General features: G+C 34.3%; 1 pseudogene; it reads left to right on the top strand.

The window, feature by feature from the left end:
- LOC122899171 overlaps positions 1 to 14,845 on the top strand; it is a 42,652-nt pseudogene extending 27,807 nt beyond the window's left edge.
- Positions 14,846 to 18,790: the final 3,945 nt, after the last annotated feature.

Below are 18,790 nucleotides of genomic sequence, written 5' to 3'. Positions count from 1 at the left end.
GGAGAACGGCCTTCCGGCCAGCACCCTTGAATGATGGTCTGATGAGCCTATGAAGTCAGTGTCTGAGTCCAGAGAAGGCTGGAATTTGCTGCCAAATCGATCTCAAGTTTTTAAAGCTCTTGCTTCTTGCTCTTTTTATTTAATTGACACCTAGCACCTACCCCTGCCTCCACTTGCTCCATGGAAACGAGGAGTGAAATGGTGTTCATCTATAACACTGAATTTTTTCTTCTTAAATCTGCCTTTTCCACTCTGGATTGGTGACTTATATGTCTTGCTACTGATCTCAAAAAAACAACAAATAATGCAATAAAAATTAAAAAGAGAAAATAGTACCATAGATGTGTGATTTCCCATAGACCACACAAGTATTTCTGATGAAAAACAAGTATTTTAATTGGAGAAGTTTTACCAAAAAAATGTCTTTAGGTGAAGATTTCTCTTGAAAGAAAGTTTTAAAAATACCGGAGTTAACAGTTCACCATCAAATAAATATATAATGAAATTGTGTGTCTATGAAGCAAAAAAAAATAAACTTGCTTTATGAGTTCAGTAGAAGGTCTTTCCAAATCAATTTAAAATGTCCTGACATTTTTGAGAAACCATACTAATGTAATTTATCCATTATCAAACTTAAATTCTCAAACAAGATGAATATATTTATTTATAGATATACAGGCATTGCCAAAACTATTGGTATGTTACAATTATGATGTTTGTTAAAACCAGCAGAATAGAAATTTAAAAATCAATTTGGCAAGCAGAAAAATAAAATGTGATTCCCAGGCAAAGAACTTTATTGTTTGTATTGTCTGAAGTCCCTAAATAATGAAAAAGTTTACTCTTATTTCTTTCTTTATAAGAGTGTTCCTGATTTAAATTTGGCTTCCCTTTCAGTAGTCCACCATGTTGTTGCTTCTGAAGATCATATGTTTGTTAATAATCATGACTTATTTATTATTTTTTTGCAATTCCTTGTTCTAGTACCTCTTTCATTTTCTTTTAGACTGCCAAGTGGCAATGATAGTTATGAATATTTTGATGTTTCTTTATTGCTATAATTGATAATACTCATATATTTACTTGTTTATTGTAGACACTGAATAGAAAAATAATCTGCAGATTATTTTCATTTTTGTCTACCACAAGACTCTGTTTATCTAGCTCAATTAATCTATATCTCATTGTTTCCTCAGTGATCATTGCTCATATCCCTGCTCAGTGCTTCACTGAATCTGACTTTTAAGCCTCTGAGAAGTCATTCAGCTCACGATTTCTCCCTTTTATTTTATATTATGTGGTCATATTTAACACTTTGTTGCTGGTTCTATAACTTCGTAGATTTGAATTTTTCAAATGGAATAATTGAGGCATTCTGCTTGCTAATTAATTGAGCGGGTCCTACAGAACATTTGAAGTGTCCATAGCTTGCAGGTTCCTGGTTGGCTCATTCCATTAAGCATCCGCCTTCAGCTTAGGTCATGATCCCAGGTTTCTGGGATCGAGCCTCTTGCATGTTGGGCTTCCCTGTTCAGCAGGGAGTCTGCTTCTCCCTCTTCCTCTGTCCCCTCCCCCATTCATGTTCTCTCTCTCTCTCTCTCTCTGCTCTCTCAAATAATAAAATCTTTTTAAAAATTTATAAATAATTAATTTTTAAATGTTAATAGTTTCAAGGATCCTGGTTTCCTATAATGAGGTATTATACTATTATATAACATATAAGAATGATGAAAATGTGCCCCATCACATAAAGAATTCCTAGAAAAGGAGCTCAGTAGGAAAAAGAATGGTTGTTCTGCTTTTCTATATCCCCAGGAATTCATGGTCTTCTAAGCTCAGTCGGAGCTCCAGTTAATAAGCATGAGAAATAATGACATTTGCTGCCCCTTGGCATCATTGTCTGTTACAGGAATCAAACAAACAAACAAGCCCCCTGTGCCTTCCTTCACCTTTGCCAGCTGGCTCCTATCAGTTTGGTGTGTGAGAAATACCTCTTCAATTACAATATCAAAACCAAATATATTTGCTTTTCCAGGTATATAAAGTCTGTACTTTATCATCTTATTTGAATTTTCAATTAAATTGCTTAAAAATTAAATATAAAATGCACTTGCCAATGACTTTCTCTATAACGTCTCAGGTTGAAATTAGATGAAATGGTAATAAATATCTACTATAAATCATACTTCTAAAAAGTGTTGCAAATGTTATGGAATGCCTCATTTCCTCTGAATGCTATTATTCAAATTTGAAGAAGTACTAATTTCCTTCCTATCTATACAAAAGGGTGAATTTTCCAAGTTGAAGGGAAAATTAAGCTATAATCTAATATTTTATTCTCCAGTTTCTTTCCTGGATTATCATCCCATTTATTTTATTTTATATTTTATTTCATTTTATTTTATTCTTTTTCCCCATTTACTGTATTTTAGAGCCAAATGGGAATGACAATTCTTAGACTGGATGAAAGAGAAATAACCCCTTTATTATCTTATTTATGGCAATGCTAGAATAGGGCCCTACACTCACAGGCACTGAGTATAAACGCTTAGGACAATTATAATGAAAAATACTTTGGATGATTGTCATGATGACAGTAATAAAGACAATAATAAAGATAAAATCTCTTTTATCCTTTTCTTTTTTGTGTCCTCTTCTTTTTGTCAGAAATAGCATCACTATTCAATGCGGGTTCATTTTGAAAATATGATCTACCTTCTGCACAAAGCCCTTGACCTATCATTTATAAAGAAGCTTAAAAATATCATTTTGCAAGGTATGGAAAATCACTAGTTCGGACAAGAGAGATAATGTTTATTTCTTTATCTTCAGATAGCTTTCCTACAGCAAAGGATTGATAAAAAATAATCCCAAAGTGTTAATTCACAAGATTTCACACATCAGACTATCTTAAATGCAAGTCGGATCTTGACACTTACCTACGTCTGGGCTTCCTGATGATATTGGAAATTTTAAAAGGAGTAGGTTTTTCCCTAAAATAGCTTTATGCATCAATTTATGTCACTTCAATTTATGAGGTGACACGGGCTTTCCCCATTTGAACTGAATGCACAGAACTAAAATCATCTCCTCATATGTGGGCATTAGTTAATTTGCTCAACACTCTGTCGAATGTCGTTATATCAGCTCGCCTGTGACTTCTGAGGATGTTTATTTCCTGACGCCCCTCTTGTTCTCCAATTTGAACAGATTCCAGATCAGCTATAATGAAATCAGGCCTTTTTCTGTGACCATACTGGTCATTTTGGTCCCATTTTTCATTAGTGCTTTGAAAACTTAATTGCAGGACAAAATGCAGTTCTTTAATTCTCCTTACAAAGACAACGAGTTTTTCAAGGAGAGTCTATGATTATTTTAATTAAAAACCCTTTTCTTTGAAAGTTAAAACAACTTTAGCCTAACATCATCCTTTCTTCAAACGCATTAACTCATTAGTCCAAAAATGCAATGGTAGCCCTGAGCCTCTATTACAAATGACGTATTTAATGTGCCTTTAATCATTCACAATGGGCTCCCTGATTAACTATTATTGCTAAATACTTGGCATTGCACACATATATCATTAACAAGATTAAAAAAAAAAAAAAACTGAAGCTTCATTCTGTTTTATAGGTACATTGACTGTTGCCAAGCATTTCTGCCAATCAACCTTGACTCAAAGTTAGAACTTTTGTTAGTTTTCATGGCAAAATAAGGACATTCAAGTTTCAAGCTAGTGAATTTCGAGGAGATTAAATTAAACTAACTGGGATGCCTGGCTGGCTCCGTAGGTGGAGCATGAGACTTTGGTTCTCACAGTTGTGTGTTTGAGCTCCATGTTGAGTGTAGAGAGTATTTAAAAATGAAATCTTTTTAAAAAATTAATTAATTAAAAAATAGTTAATTAAAATAATTGTGATAGACGTACACTGTATCCCCCCAAATTAATTATTTTAGTCTAGGTGAAGATACTTATTTTTTCTTAAACAGAATGTTCTGGATAATTAGTATGCTGTTTTCTCTACCATGTGATATGGTTTTATTTAGCTTTGTGTTTGTCACTATACCACCTGATAGCATAAGCAAATGTGCTTAACTCTTGAGTCAAAAAAAAAAAAAAAAGTTTTTTTGAGTAAAGTCAATTTAATTTCTCCCCTTGTCTCCTTTTGGCTTTATCTTGTCCATTCTTTTGGAGTTAATAGCATTATCCAAATAGGGAGTACTCAGAGCTAGCCTCATGGTTCATTAGTCCATGATTTATTTACTCCACAAATTTTTTAGAACATTCAATTTGTTTTAGACATTAACATAGATGCTGAAAGTACAGAAATTAAATGACATTGTTTCTGTTCCCTACAGCTCAAATATTACACAAGTATACTTTAAGAGTCTTTGGTAAAAAAGAGGGAGAGGAATCATAAGACTCTTAAGCATGGGAAACAAACTTAGGGTTGCTGGAGGGGAAGGGAGTGGGGAGATGTGATAACTGGGTGATGGATATTAAAGAGGGCATGTGATGTAATGAACCCTGGGCATTACATAAGACTGATGAATCACTGAAAAACAAAAGGAAGAAGAAGAAAGAAAAAAATGAACATTGGCTTAACTTAAATATCTACTATATTTAAATATATATCTACTATATTTAAATATCTACTATATTTATACAAAAAAGAGAGAGAGAGTCTTTGGTAAACATTCATCAATACCATCCATGCTGACTTTAAGGAAGTGTTTCTTAGGCTTTCAGTGGAAATCTGAGTCAAGGGGAAAAATCAAACAATCCCTATCTGCTCCATATCACATTTCTCTATCTTATTACCAAGAACACTATGGAAATCTATGTAAATGTCTATATGAAGCTATAATGTAACTTTCTGGTGCTTTACTTAACAATATGGGTGTGAGAATTTTTTTATTATTATTATTTAAAGAATGGGAGAAACTGCTGATTATTTTTCTCAGGTATCTAGGTAAAATGTTACATTGTCAACCTTTTTGAATGTGCTAGATGGCTTTCAAATACCACAATTACTTTTCATGGCAATTGTTGGAATGTATCTTATGTCATGGAATACTTCCTTTGAGGCACACAATGTGCCAATGTCAATAGGTGAGCTAAAAAATTAATCATAAGCAGAGAACACCAACAGAGAAAGGCAGCTGCTAAGACAATAAATCTTCTGATGTAACAAACAACTGACAAATGTTGAGGACAAAAGCACTCCATGTCATGATATCTGGGTCTATGGTATATCTTATTAACCAAATAAGAATTTTGTTTAGAGGAAAGTAATCTCTTCTTATGCATGAGGGGATTTGCACTGAGCAAGCATCTGCCTATTTTTCATAAAACGCTTAATTAATTACCAATCCACAAAGCAGTTTCTATTGGATTACTTTTGCTGTGTAACACTCCACCCCCAAACTTAGTGGCTTAAAACAACCTTTCATTTACCTCACGATTCTATGGGTCAGAAATTTGGGCTGGGATCAAATGGTGAATCTTTGCCCACACACTCATGCTCTGTGGTGTGAGTTGACAGGTGGGCTGGAGCAGGTTGTTCTGGAATGTGGGGAGGGGGCTATACTGGAACATCTCATTTCTTTCTTCTGTGGTCTCTTATCTCAACAAGCTTGTGTGAACATTTTCACACGGTGCCCAGAGGGTTCCGAGAGATCTGAGGAAAGTAAAGCTCGACTCACAAATGTTTTTCAGACTTCGTTTCATACTTAATAACATCTTAGTTAGTTTTCAAAGCAATTCACATGGCCAATGAAAGATTGTGGGAGACCACATAAAGTTACTCAGAGGATGTGGACACAAGAATTTTGCGGCCATTTTTGCATTTTAACTCTGTATTACATGAAGACTGCTTACTTTGGCAGTAAACTACAGTATTGAATTATCTGTAGCTTGCCAGATTTTTCTTAGGTCAGTCATTAATTAAAATCTCGATCTGATAGGTCTTGGCCCAAAGGACTATTCCTGCATGTGTCATCAATCAGCTGTGTTACACTGGGCAAGGAAACTACATGTTCAGTATGTCAGCTTCCAATCTATAAAATGAGGACACTAGATTTTATGGCCCCTATGAATCCTTAAAGTTATGATATTTTTTACTCCATAAAATATTTCATAAGTATTTCCCATAAACAAATTTGTTTGTCTGCAAAAGGAAACACTACAGTGATGCCTGTGTGGCTCATTTGGCTAAGTGTGGGACCCTTGATTTTAGGCGCAGGTACTGATCTCAGGGTCATGAAATGGAGCCCCACATAGCGCTCCACACTCAGCAGAGAGTCTACTTGGGATACTCTCCCTGCGGGGTCCTCCCATCCCCCAACTTGTGTGTGTGCACCTGTTCAGGCATGTTCTTCATCTCTCTCTCTCTCTCAAATACATAAATCTTTAAAACAAACAAACAAACAAAAAACCAAAATGGGCCATTACAAAGAAACATAAAAACTTGATATTGATATGAAGAAATCTGCAATCGAATATTAATCCTAACACATATTTAAGAAACTCTGTTATCTGTACATGGACAGTCTCATTTAATATTCATGAAAATCCTGCCAAGTAATATTTATTTGCAGTTTTGACATAAGGAAAAAAACACAAAAAAGAACAAATAATTTGCTTGAAGTCACATTTCTACAAAGTGATCTTGGCTAGGATGTGGATCCACAGTTCTCAATCATTACATTATAATTTTTCTGAGCCCATTGAGTCCAGACACATGTTGGCCCAATATGTATCAAACATTTATAAAATATATCAAACATATGTAAAACACATAAAAAACAGGATAAATCTCAGTGCACAGAATGTAATGAGTTTTATGTGCAAACAGGGAAGGGTGAGTCAGGAAAGGCTTGATACGTAATTTTAGTTATAAGCTAAGAATGGAGAACCTGAAACTTAGGGACCTTGGGTTACTTGTCTAATAAGAGAATACATTTGACTTCCACAAGAATTTTGTTTTAGGAAAAAGTGGTAGTTTCATCTAAAAAGATAGCTTGAGTAAAAATTGTACCCGACTTTGAAAATTATCTTGCATAGTTTGAACTTATTTTTGTCCAAAAGGCAGATATACAGAATGTTTTTAAACAGGAAAAGTATATCATAACATGTGTTGGTTAGTTTGGCATGAGGACCTTTGAAGCCAGGAACTAGTTAGAAAGTTATTAAAATATTTTTGGAAAACATTTCTCAAAGTGTGTTTCACAGAACACTGGTTCTGAAAGGTTCTAGAAGCTATTATTATTTACTTAAGTTGCTGTGTTGAAATAAGATTGGAAATTTTGTATCAAACAAGTCAACGAGGTTTCTTTATTGGAAGACGTCTCATGAGCATTTAGATCTTTACAATGGTGTAAAGCATGTGGCATTTTTTAGATTTTCATAAACATCACAGAAAGTTGCTTTTGTTTTTGTTTTTGCAGAGATTTTGGAGGGCCAGTGTTCTTAATGCTCTGAAAAATGCTGGTTTGATTATAGATGATGGAATAAGGAAAAAAATAATTTAGGAATATTTCTTTTGGTAAAGAAAAGTGTGATGGGATTATTGTCTGGTTTAGAGAAGACAGGATAAAGCAACATTAAAGTTAGATCCACAACTTTTAATTTAAATGACAAGGAAAAAAAAAAACACTTAAAAAGTGATGGTGTGTGACTGCTTAGATGGGGGAAGTAACAATGGAGATGAATTCCATTTTAGGTGAAGAATCTAGGTGGTCACTGGTATTTGATGAATGTCCTCCTCACTCTTTCCTCTATGTTAATCAGCGAACTTTCTACTTCTGATGCCTCCTTCCATGGGAAGGACTCTTGATTTGGAGGAACAGTCTTGTCTTCTGGCTACTTCTTTGTTCCATGAGAAGACTGGCTTATCTTATTGGCGAATTTCAAATTTTGGTTGGAGGAAAAGGGGATCTGCCTATTGAAAGCGAAAACAAAACAAAACAAAACAAAACAAAAAACACCAAAAAACCAAAAAACCAAAAAAAAAAAACCCAAACAACTATGTCCCCACGGGGACAGCTCTGGTTTTGAGTGCTGCACTGTGAAGTGGTGCGGCAGTGTGCCGAATTACAAATACCACATACTATCAAAACTAAAGCATGTTCTCCAATCTAGATTGTATCCATGTAGTAACTGGTTATCTCTTTTCTCTGTCTCTCAGTTGGTTCAGCATTTAGCAAAGGCATTTCCTCAGCTTCTCTGAAGCCCTCATAAGGGCCACACCACAGTACCACAGCTCCTCAGTTTCATACCTCTCCATCCAGGAGAGTGATTTACCCTGAGATGTTAAAATCCAAATGGTAAGTTCACGTTAGAAACAACCTGATGTTCCAGTTGGGGTAAGTATGTCTCTCTGGTTGGAAGGCATATTCAATTGGTAGAAATACAGCCACTGTGGGCAGTTATAGTATAAAAATTATTGGTTAACTTAACATGAATACCTTTCAGATTAGTTTATTGTGAGCTCAAGAAAAACTCCACAAAGTAGGGATGGGTAACCTAGTCAGAATAACCAGGTAAGACCAGCAACAGACTTGGGTTTGAGGGGAAAGTAAGTGCAGATTAGCATCAGTATACATAGAGGAATTTATTTTGCTTTTCCTAAGATGCCCTGGTATGTCCTGAAGGCCTGAGACAGGACAAGTGAGACAACATGAATTCATGTATATCTAGTGTATTTGCAATGGCAATGACTAAGTTGGTGGAGAACACAACTTTTCCAAAAGTTCCTTAAATCATTTCCTAAGATGGAACTAGCTAAATAAGCTTTGGATTTACATCTAATTATTATTTACATATAGCTTTTTGCATTAAAATTTCATAAGCAGCCTCCAGACTGATCTAACCAATAGTAGTACACGAGTATGTTCTCAGTTGGCTCACAGCTAGCTCTGCTCATCAGTCAAGCCAAACTGTGCCCCTGGCTCATCTCACTCTTGTGGCTGTAAAACGGTAAATCCTGACCAGTCTTCATTATCCCATCTTCCCTTCCACAATATCTCCTGAGACCACTAATCTGATGCACTATATTTCTCATTTGCCAAAATTAAAATATTTCCTTCTCTTGATACAACAAGGTTTCCCTTCTGATAGTTATTATTCAATCCTCCTGTAAAATTAGCATATATCTTTTAGAATTTATTAATTCCCTTAAGGAAAATGCCCTCTCTGTATATATTTTTTAACGTTCCATTTCCATAAGTCAGTACTCATCATCAATATAACATATTATAATAGCAATGCTGAGGTGCAGTGATAGGACATGCTTTTGGACCTGATACCACATGGGCACTCAAGTGCATGGTCAATAAAGTAGGCTCACAACAGTATAGAGAAGGACTAGCCCACCCTAATGTTAAAAAATCACCTTGAAAAAGTAGGTATCCAGGGACACCTGGGTGGCTCAGTTGGTTAAGCCTCTGCCTTCGGCTCAGGTCATGATCTTGGGGGTCCTGGGATCGAGCCCCGCATCCAGCTGTCTGCTCAGGGGGGAGCCTGTTGCCCCTCCTTCTCTTTGCCTGCCTCTCTGCCTACTTGTGATCTCTGTCTGTCAAATAAATAAATAAAATATTAAAAAAGAAGAAGAAAGAAAAAGTAGGTATCTAAGGCCCATTTAAATAAATTATTTTATTTTGGATTTGAAAACATGATGATAAAGATAATAATTGAAAAAAAAATTCTATGGTATTCATGAATAATATCACTTTGATATGATCTATTTAATGAGACCACAAGAGTCTTACCAAGTGTATTTGTTTCATATTGAAACCTGAAAATATGATATGTATTGATTCTTCTTCCTGCCATTAACTATTTGAGAATCCCCTAGACTCTCAAGCCTGGAGTGATAAGGTGAAATAATAGTGTTAGAAAATTTGCATCATGATTCTAATTTTAAATCATGGAAGAAGAAAGAGCAAATATGAAATTTTACAAGCTGTCACATCAATTTGCCATTCTCCATCTTTATAAATGCCTTTCAGTCTGAAAAAAGTAAATATTATTTAGAAGGAAGAATTCTTTGCCTTATTGTTATGAGAATCAAAGGAGAAAATGATTGTATCTCTTATAGCTGAGAGTAAAATAGCTTTCTAAAAATTAACTAAATCAGTGTCTAGATATTTACCCCAAGTAATGTACTATGAGAATCACGACTTTAGAGCAAGGATTCAGGTCAGTTTATTTTTATCCTATGGAAAACATCCCAGGAATGAATATCAAGGGAGGAGAAATAAAATAATTCAGGTACTTTTGGGATAAACCAATCAGAAATGCCCCCCAGACTGTGATCTGTTCACTTTTTTGGCCCTTTAAATATTGCTTAAAACTGTATTTGAAATAACTTCATGCAATTTGTTGTGGTTCTAACCAACTCAGGCATTGACATATCTGAGAATGATTCTTTTCCTTTTGTAAGGATTGCATTAATAGCAACAGACAAGTTGTCATAAAGGATTTTCTTGCTGTCTTTTGGTGCATCTAATGTAGGGACATATGCACTAATCAGTGTCATTGTTTGAACTCCCTCCAGCCTCAATTTTAATGTCTTAAGCCTGAGGCTGACCATATGGCTCAAAAATAAGTCTTTTCACCTTCTAAAAGGTCACAGTCTATCTTTAGGTACATTTTAAAAACTGCTTTAAGCTCATGATTTAAGTACCTGGGTGACTTTCAGAAATGATAAATCTTTCCTGAGAATAAATGTGACTTGTTTACTGAGGAACAAAACAAAGCAAGCCAATGTATCCAAATACATTTTAATATGTTGGAAAAACACATCTTAAAAGTGATGGAATCTTGAAATTTGTGGGTATAATTTTAATTATTTTCACATGTAATGAGGAAGAATCAAAATTATCTCTAACGCTAAGTAGGAATCTAAATGAGGACGCAGTGGCATTTTCTTATCAGATAGCTCACCTTTATCATCAAAAATCAATTAGGAAAAATGAAAGCAACCTATATAGAGACATAGATATTGATATATAGATATTTATAGACATAGGTATTGATATATAGATCTTTCTTTTTAAAACCCAGTTTCTGGATTGGAGCTACACAACTGTACATTATATATTTTTCTTTTTCTAGATTTTTTTTATAATTTGATGATTATATTTACATTTCAATGTAAAATTCTTAGCATATTAGAAAACAGAATTTCCTTTTCTTGTATTCTGGGAACTATTTGTTAACCAAAGAAGCACTAAAATTAGTAAAAAAAAAAAAAAAAGGATAAATGATTCTCAGTTGCAAGTTACATTTTCCAGTAACAATTTAAGAAAACGAAATGAAATCTTTTTCCAAAACTCATTATGGTACACATCTAAAACACAGTCTAGATTAGTACTTCACTAAGTGCCCAACGTGTGTTCAGGACCTTAGGGCATCCACTTGTTACTTCAGACACTCCCAATCCTTGAATCACTTTGGTCTGAAGAAGGCAGCAATCAGAAGACAATGCTCTCTCAAATCTGTAGATTGTGAATTGACACAAAAACTTTACCCTGGATGCCTACAAATCTACAGCTTAACTCCTACTGTCTTCTGCCCCTCCTTTCTAGATTCTCTGATTTACACTCATCTCTTCATGTAAGACCCTCACCCTGAGTCACATCCAGCATAGTTCTGATCATTTGTTGTGTACTTGCCACACTCATTTCACTGAGAACCGATTCTCGGGTTTCTAAGTACAATTTAAATTTAAGTTACCTCCCTGAATACTGACATTTCTCCTAGCCCCACTCACACTTGTTGGTTGTCTTACTTTTTCTATCAGTCCTTTGTCATACTCCTACTATGCATACTGGTCAAGTCTGCAAACAGACCAAACCCCAACACAAAGGTGCCTTTAAGAATATATTTTATGAGTGTTTTCTTAATACCCTGAATACATGAATGTGTTTTTTAAGATAAATGTATTTTCATGGGTAGTTATAAGGATGTTCCTTCTCATGGGGAAACAAATGAGATCAATGAACTGTCAATACCTGAAACTACTATCGCACTGTTTGTTAACTCTCTGGTATTTAAATACACACTTGAAAAAAAAAAAAAACTGTCAATAACTTTCTGGTTTTTGTTTGCTTGTTTGCTTGTTTGTTTGTTTGTTTTTTAAAGTCACGTAGTCCACAATCTACATGCCCTTCCCAAAAAGTAAGCCGCTGGAGCGGGTGAAAAGAGTATGTTCTGTCGGTAAAACCTCTGCTGAAGGGTTTCTTGGTTGAAAACTCATCCTTGATTAATACCCAACATTTGTATCAACACAGAAGGAACTGGAGGGGATTATGTTCTCTGCTTAAGTTAAGCAGAGAAAGACAATTATCATATGGTTTCACTCATTTGTGGAACAGAAGGAATAGCACAAAGAACATTAGGAGAAGGAAGGGGAAAATGAAGGGGTTAATCAGAGTGGGAGACCAACCAAGAGAGACTATAGACTCCAGGAAACAATTTGAGGGTTTCAGAGGGTGGGGGTGATGCAGGAATGACTGAGACTGGTGGTGGATATAAGGGGGGCATGTGTTGCCATGAGCACTGGGTGTTATATACAAATAATAAATCATGGAGCACTATGTCACAAACAAATGATGTATTGTATGGTGACTAATACAAAATACAAAACAACAACAACAACAAACCCTCATCCTTGGTTTTTGTTGTTGTTGTTTAAATAAAAAATTATCCATCAGCATTCCAAATGAGTTAATAGACATTGGTGACTGGATGCCCTCACTGAATCAATATCCTAAATTTACAGTCATTTATCTTCACAGTCATTCAACACACACAGACACAGACACAGACACACACACACACACACTCACACCACTACTATATTTATATAAATATAAATTTATGTATATATATATATATTTATATTTATGATTACAACCATCAAAGTATTGTCTAGTCTTGGAAAACAACTACAATTTCAGATGTTGTTTAATAAATAAATACTTTCCTTAAAATGTATGCTTACACAAAGTCATATAAATTGTAAGACAGAAATTTGATGAATTACTACAAAATGAAAACATATGTTCATTTGCATCCAGAGCAATAAACAGAGTATTAAAACTGACCCAGAGGACTCCTCTATGGCCTCTCTTAAACTCTATTCTCCCTTTCCCCAAAGGTAATACCACCCTAACATCCAATAAAACAAATTTACTTTGCCTTTTTTGAATGGTATATAAATGGAATCATATAGTATGTATTAGTTTGTGCCTGTGTTCTTTAGCTTAAGGTTACATTTGATTTACCCACAGACTTTCATGCAGGAGCTTTTGTACATTTTCACTGTGGAGTTTCTACTGTATAAACAAAACAGTTATCCATTCTAGTGTTCTTAAACTACTTCTTAAACTATTTGGTATTTTGGCAATTAACTAAAGCAGCTATGGAGAGTCTACACTTTTATTTTGGTCCATAAATGTTTACATTTCTGTTGAGTTTGTGCTTAGGAATAGAGTTACTAAGCCATAGGACTTGAATTTTTTTTCTCAAATTTACAAAATAATTGGCAAATGTTTATTGAAAGTTCCTGTACCCAACCTCACACCACTAGTTGAGAGAGTTCCAACTGCACCATGTTTTCTTTGACTCTTGGAATTTTCATTCTGTTTAATTTCAGTGATTCTGAACAGAATGTAGATAGTAACATTTTTATTTTAATTTGCTTTGCTTGGCAACTAAAAAGAGTCTCTTCATATATATTTTTTCTTTATATTTAGATATTCTCTTTTCCACAGAGTGTTTGTTAAAGTCTGTTGTCTAATGGATTGTCTATTCTGTCTTTGAGTTCACTTTATGCTCTGGATTTGAGCCCTAGGGAGGTGTATGTATGGCCAATATATCCTCCCTTGTCTTTTATTCTCTTAATTTTGTCTGTTAATGGAGGGTTTATAGTTTTAATGTAATCTAATTTCATAGCTATTTATTTACTCTATTTTTTCCTTAGCATGAAGATAATTTTCCATATGATCTTTTGGAAGCTTTATTGTAATCATTTAAGTAGATGGATGGTGGATGTTAAGATGCATTTTCCCTAGTTAATTCAATTATTTTATTATCTTTAAAAAAGAATATCCCTTCCACTTCCTTTGGAGCTGCATCTTAGTCATAAATCAAGTGTCCACCTATGTATGAGTCTCTTTCCAGACTCATCAGTCTATTCTATTTTCCACGTTTTTTTTTTTTTCAAAAATCATTCTCTATCAATTACTCTATTGTGATCATTTTGATATCTGTGAAATCAAGCAAGTCTTCCTAATTTGCCCTCCATCAGGATTATTCTGACTCTTAGTTTGTTATTTTTCCCTGAAAAAAAGTTTAGAATCTTGAGTATGCTGGAATAAAGCTATTTATTCAATAAATATTTGTCTAGTTAAGGGAGAGATGATGTCTTTAAACTCTCAACACTTTCAATTTATTAACATGGTACATACAACATTTAATATAGGTCTTCTTTGATTTTTTAAAATTTTATTCCTTTTATTGCACCTTTTATTACACCCCCCCTTTTTTTCTTTTCCTAACTTACTGTACTGGCTATAACAACCTAGACAATGATGAATAGAAGTGTGAAAGTACCTATTCTTGTCTTATTTCCTGATGACAAAGAAAAGCTTTTAACATTTCACCATTATAAAAATTCCTTTTCATTGTTCTTTTAAAAATATACTTTATCAGATTAAAAAGGTGCTTTCTGATCGCTTAGTTTTTTATTACAACGATGACAGTGATGATAATAGTGATGATGATGATGATGATAATGACTTAAATTTTCTTAGCTGTTTTTATGAGAATCTCTAAAGAACAGTTTTATTCTTTATTCATTTGTACACTTTTTTAGTTACCTTTTTTTTTTTCAAAACACTTGCACAACAGTAAATATTCTCTTACAACGTAATTTATAGTAACACTTTTTTTTCTAGAACATAAATGTGGCATTTCCTGTTTAGTCAGCTCTTAGCTTTTTGAAGTTGAGACTCAATATGCTTATTAGCACACACACACACAAAATTACTCCCAACATCCAGTTCGATATAATTTTGTGCACCTTAATGTTTTCCTTAAAATTTTTCTTGATATAGGCATATTCAGTCAGATCATATATACTCTTAATTCTTTAGCTAAATATAGTGAAACTTCTCCTAATAATAATTATACTAATGGGTCCTTCAGTTGGGAATATTTGAATCTATTCCATCTCCTTACACTAGTTATTGCATTTTAAAATATTATTTTCAGCATGCTATGTGAAATTGGTATCTCATTTTAATTTTCATTGTACAATAGGCTTTTTAATTGGAAAAAGATAGATATACAACTATTATTTCCAGAACTATTAATATTAAAGTTTGGCTTCTGAAAGAGATAAATCTGTAAAATAGGAAATAGAACAGCTTGTTACTTCAACGTAGTGGGGGTGATGACCTCACTATAAAAAAGTTCTTTTTTTTTTATTATGTTCAGTTTGCCAACATATAGTACTAAGCATCAAATACTTTCAATCTGGTTCCAAATCAAAATTTCCTCATTTATCACTAATGATTATGCAACATGTGAGCTATATAAGCAAAATTTCTTTTAAGTCATCCTTAATCAATCTGCAAATAGAATTACTTGCAAAATTACATTTGATGTACAACATATGTCCACCTTTAAATCCAAAACATTTGCACTTCTCTTACTTTTCAAAGAAAACCTTCAAAATTTTAAACATTTTACATAAAAGACCAATGAGGGATGTATTCTTTGCATTTCTACTACTAGTACGTTGTTTATATCATTCACAATACTCATTCTTGTTCATGTACCATGAAATGCTTCAATTTAATCCATTTTAGATAAGCATTTATTTCTCAATTCTCTGGTCACTTTTGCTATTACTTCATAGACGATTTCACAACAGGAATGCTGAATAAGTAAATTCCCCTGGCTTGAACTACAAACAATAGGGGCTGCCTGGGTGGCTCAGAGGTTAAAGCCTCTGCCTTCAGCCAGGGTCCTGGGATGGAGCCCCACATGGGGCTCTCTGCTCAGCAGGGAGCCTGCTTCCTCTTCTCTCTCTCTGCCTCCCTCTCTGCCTACTTGTGATCTCTGTCTGTCCAATAAATAAATAAAATCTTAAAAAAAAAAAGAATGACAAACAATATCCATGTATTATTTAAAATTCTTTGTTAATTCTCTAAGTGCAACTTTAATCCCCTCACCAAGAAAATGTAGAAAGATAATGTTAGCAATTTATAACTCCTTCTGATAAAGAATATTATATGAAACGTTAGGGGTGGTTCCCAGGTGCTAGTTTTACAGAGATTTATAATATGATGATGTTTCCTTGTCTTTTATTGCAGGGAGTTAAATAGGAAAAGATTGATTTTGCTACTATTGCATTTAATCAAGATTTTTAGAAAGTAAAAGACAGCTGTCACTTGCTACATGAAACGCATAAAGAAAGAAACCTTTATTATTTTTAGACACTCAATTCAAAGAAGTTTTTCTTTCCTTCTGTGAGATGCAAGGCCTTGACTCTATGATCATATTTTTTTAATGGATGCACTTTCTAAAAACAAGCCAATAAAAGCTTTGGAAATAAAATGCAAAGCTTTTCCTCACGTAGATAAAAATGACAGTCACTGTAGTGAATGGGCATTTAATAGTTACGATGATTATGACTATCTAGAGAGAAATTTTCTCTAATCACATTTTTGGTTTTCTCCTGAGATCTGTTCCTCGGAATTGAAGAACTTGTCTAGCAATCATTTAATGTATAATGCTTTGAGTTTCATAGGAATAAAGTACTGACTTGTGTCTAGGCATTCTTGGGGAATGTAACTCAACACAACGCTATGTAGAGCATTATTCATGGGCCATTGGCCACAGTCTAGTAAAACCCCCTATAATTCACAAACTATTGAGACAATTCTTTGGTTTCCTGGATGGATAACACATGGTTACCTCTAACTCTGCAGTTCCAGCCAAAATATTTTAAATTATTTCCAGAGGAGCCATTGGCAGTTTGATTTTCTTAGCTTTTAGTTTGGGTTTATGACTGAAGATTTTAAAGGTAAACTTTTACTGAAGAATAAATGTCCCAGAAATTAATTGGTACTATGCCAGTGTTTATTTTTAGTAACAGAATCTCCATACATTTAATGTGTTGGGTTTTTTTAACTAAATCAGTATATATGTAAACTTTAGATAGACTTTTTAGAAGATTTATCTCTTTATTTAGGAGAGAGAGAGAGCGCGCACAGGGGAGAGAGGCAGAGGAAGAGAGATTCTCAAGCAGAGTCCCCATTGAGCATGAAGTTGGACTCTGGGTTCAATCTTACCATCCTGCAATCATGACCTGAGCTGAAACCAAGAGTTGGGTGCTCAACCGACTGTGCCACCAAGGCCCCAGATATAATTTTACTTAATCTTGTTCATATAAGTTGTTTTCATTTATACTTATAAATGTATTAGGCACATAAGTGAATGCGTAAACTAATGTTCTTGTTTTTTTCTACTAATGGAATAAATTTGTCCCATTTTGGGTTTCCCTTGATGTTTAGATCATCCTATTACTGATCTCAAGAAGAGCCACTGATTCATTGCATCAATGTACTTCCACCAGCACGTTATGAGAATTCCAGCTCCTCCTTATCATTGGTGAAACTTGCTACAGGGTTTCTAATTTAACCCAGGTTGGTGAGTTTGTTTTGTCACTTTTGGGTTATAATTTGAATTTTGTGAATGATTAATGGTGTTGAGAAACATTCTGTATTCTTTTTGGCTTTAATTTGGATCCTCCACTGTCTATTTTTTAAATAGATTTATAGGTTTGTGCAATGCAAGTTTTTCTTTTTTTAAAGCAAGATATGTGTAGTGAAAATATTTTCTCATAGTCAGTGACTTACATTTTCAGTCCCTTACTGGTACCTTTTAACAAACAGATCTTTATAGTTTTTGTACAGATTTATCACTGTATCTTTAATTGTTTGTGCTTACTGCTTCATGTTGAAGAAAAATCTGCATAGGGGCTCCTGGGTGGTACAGCTGGTTGAGTGGCTGACTCTTGGTTTCATCTCAGGTGGTGATCTAAGGGTCCTGAGATTGGGCCCTTCCTTGAGCTCTGAGATCAGCATTGGAGTCTGCTTGGGTTTCTCTTTCTCTCCCTTTCCCTCTGCCCCTCCCCCACTTCACTTTCTTTTTATCTCTAAAATAAATAATTTTTAAAATATGCATACATATGAAGCTATTTTCCTATAATTTTTATGGAAGCTGTATATTTTACTTTCACATTTAGGTCTATGAACTATCTGGATTTTTCTTTTCTTTTTTTTTTTTTTTGGTATGGTGTGAAGTAATGATCAAAATGGATTTTTTTCTCATAGAGATACACCCATGGATGCAACATGATCTGTTGAAAACAACACCATTTTCCAAGTTCATTGCACTTGCACCTATTTTGGTGTCAGATGACCTTTGTGGGGGGTGTTTTCTTGATTCTCAATTCTATGCAAGTAGTCTGTCTATCCTTGAATAAATGTCATACCGTTTAAATTGCTATAGCTTTTTATTTTCCAATTTATTTATTTTCAGAAAAACAGTATTCATTATTTTTTCACCACACCCAGTGCTCCATGCAAGCTGTGCCCTCTATAATACCCACCACCTGGTACCCCAACCTCCCACCCCCCCGCCACTTCAAACCCCTCAGATTGTTTTTCAGAGTCCATAGTCTCTCATGGTTCATCTCCCCTTCCAATT

This window comes from Neovison vison, chromosome 2, assembly GCF_020171115.1.
Source record: "Neovison vison isolate M4711 chromosome 2, ASM_NN_V1, whole genome shotgun sequence".
Taxonomy (NCBI): domain Eukaryota; kingdom Metazoa; phylum Chordata; class Mammalia; order Carnivora; family Mustelidae; genus Neogale; species Neogale vison.
This window is presented reverse-complemented; position numbering and strand designations above follow the sequence as displayed.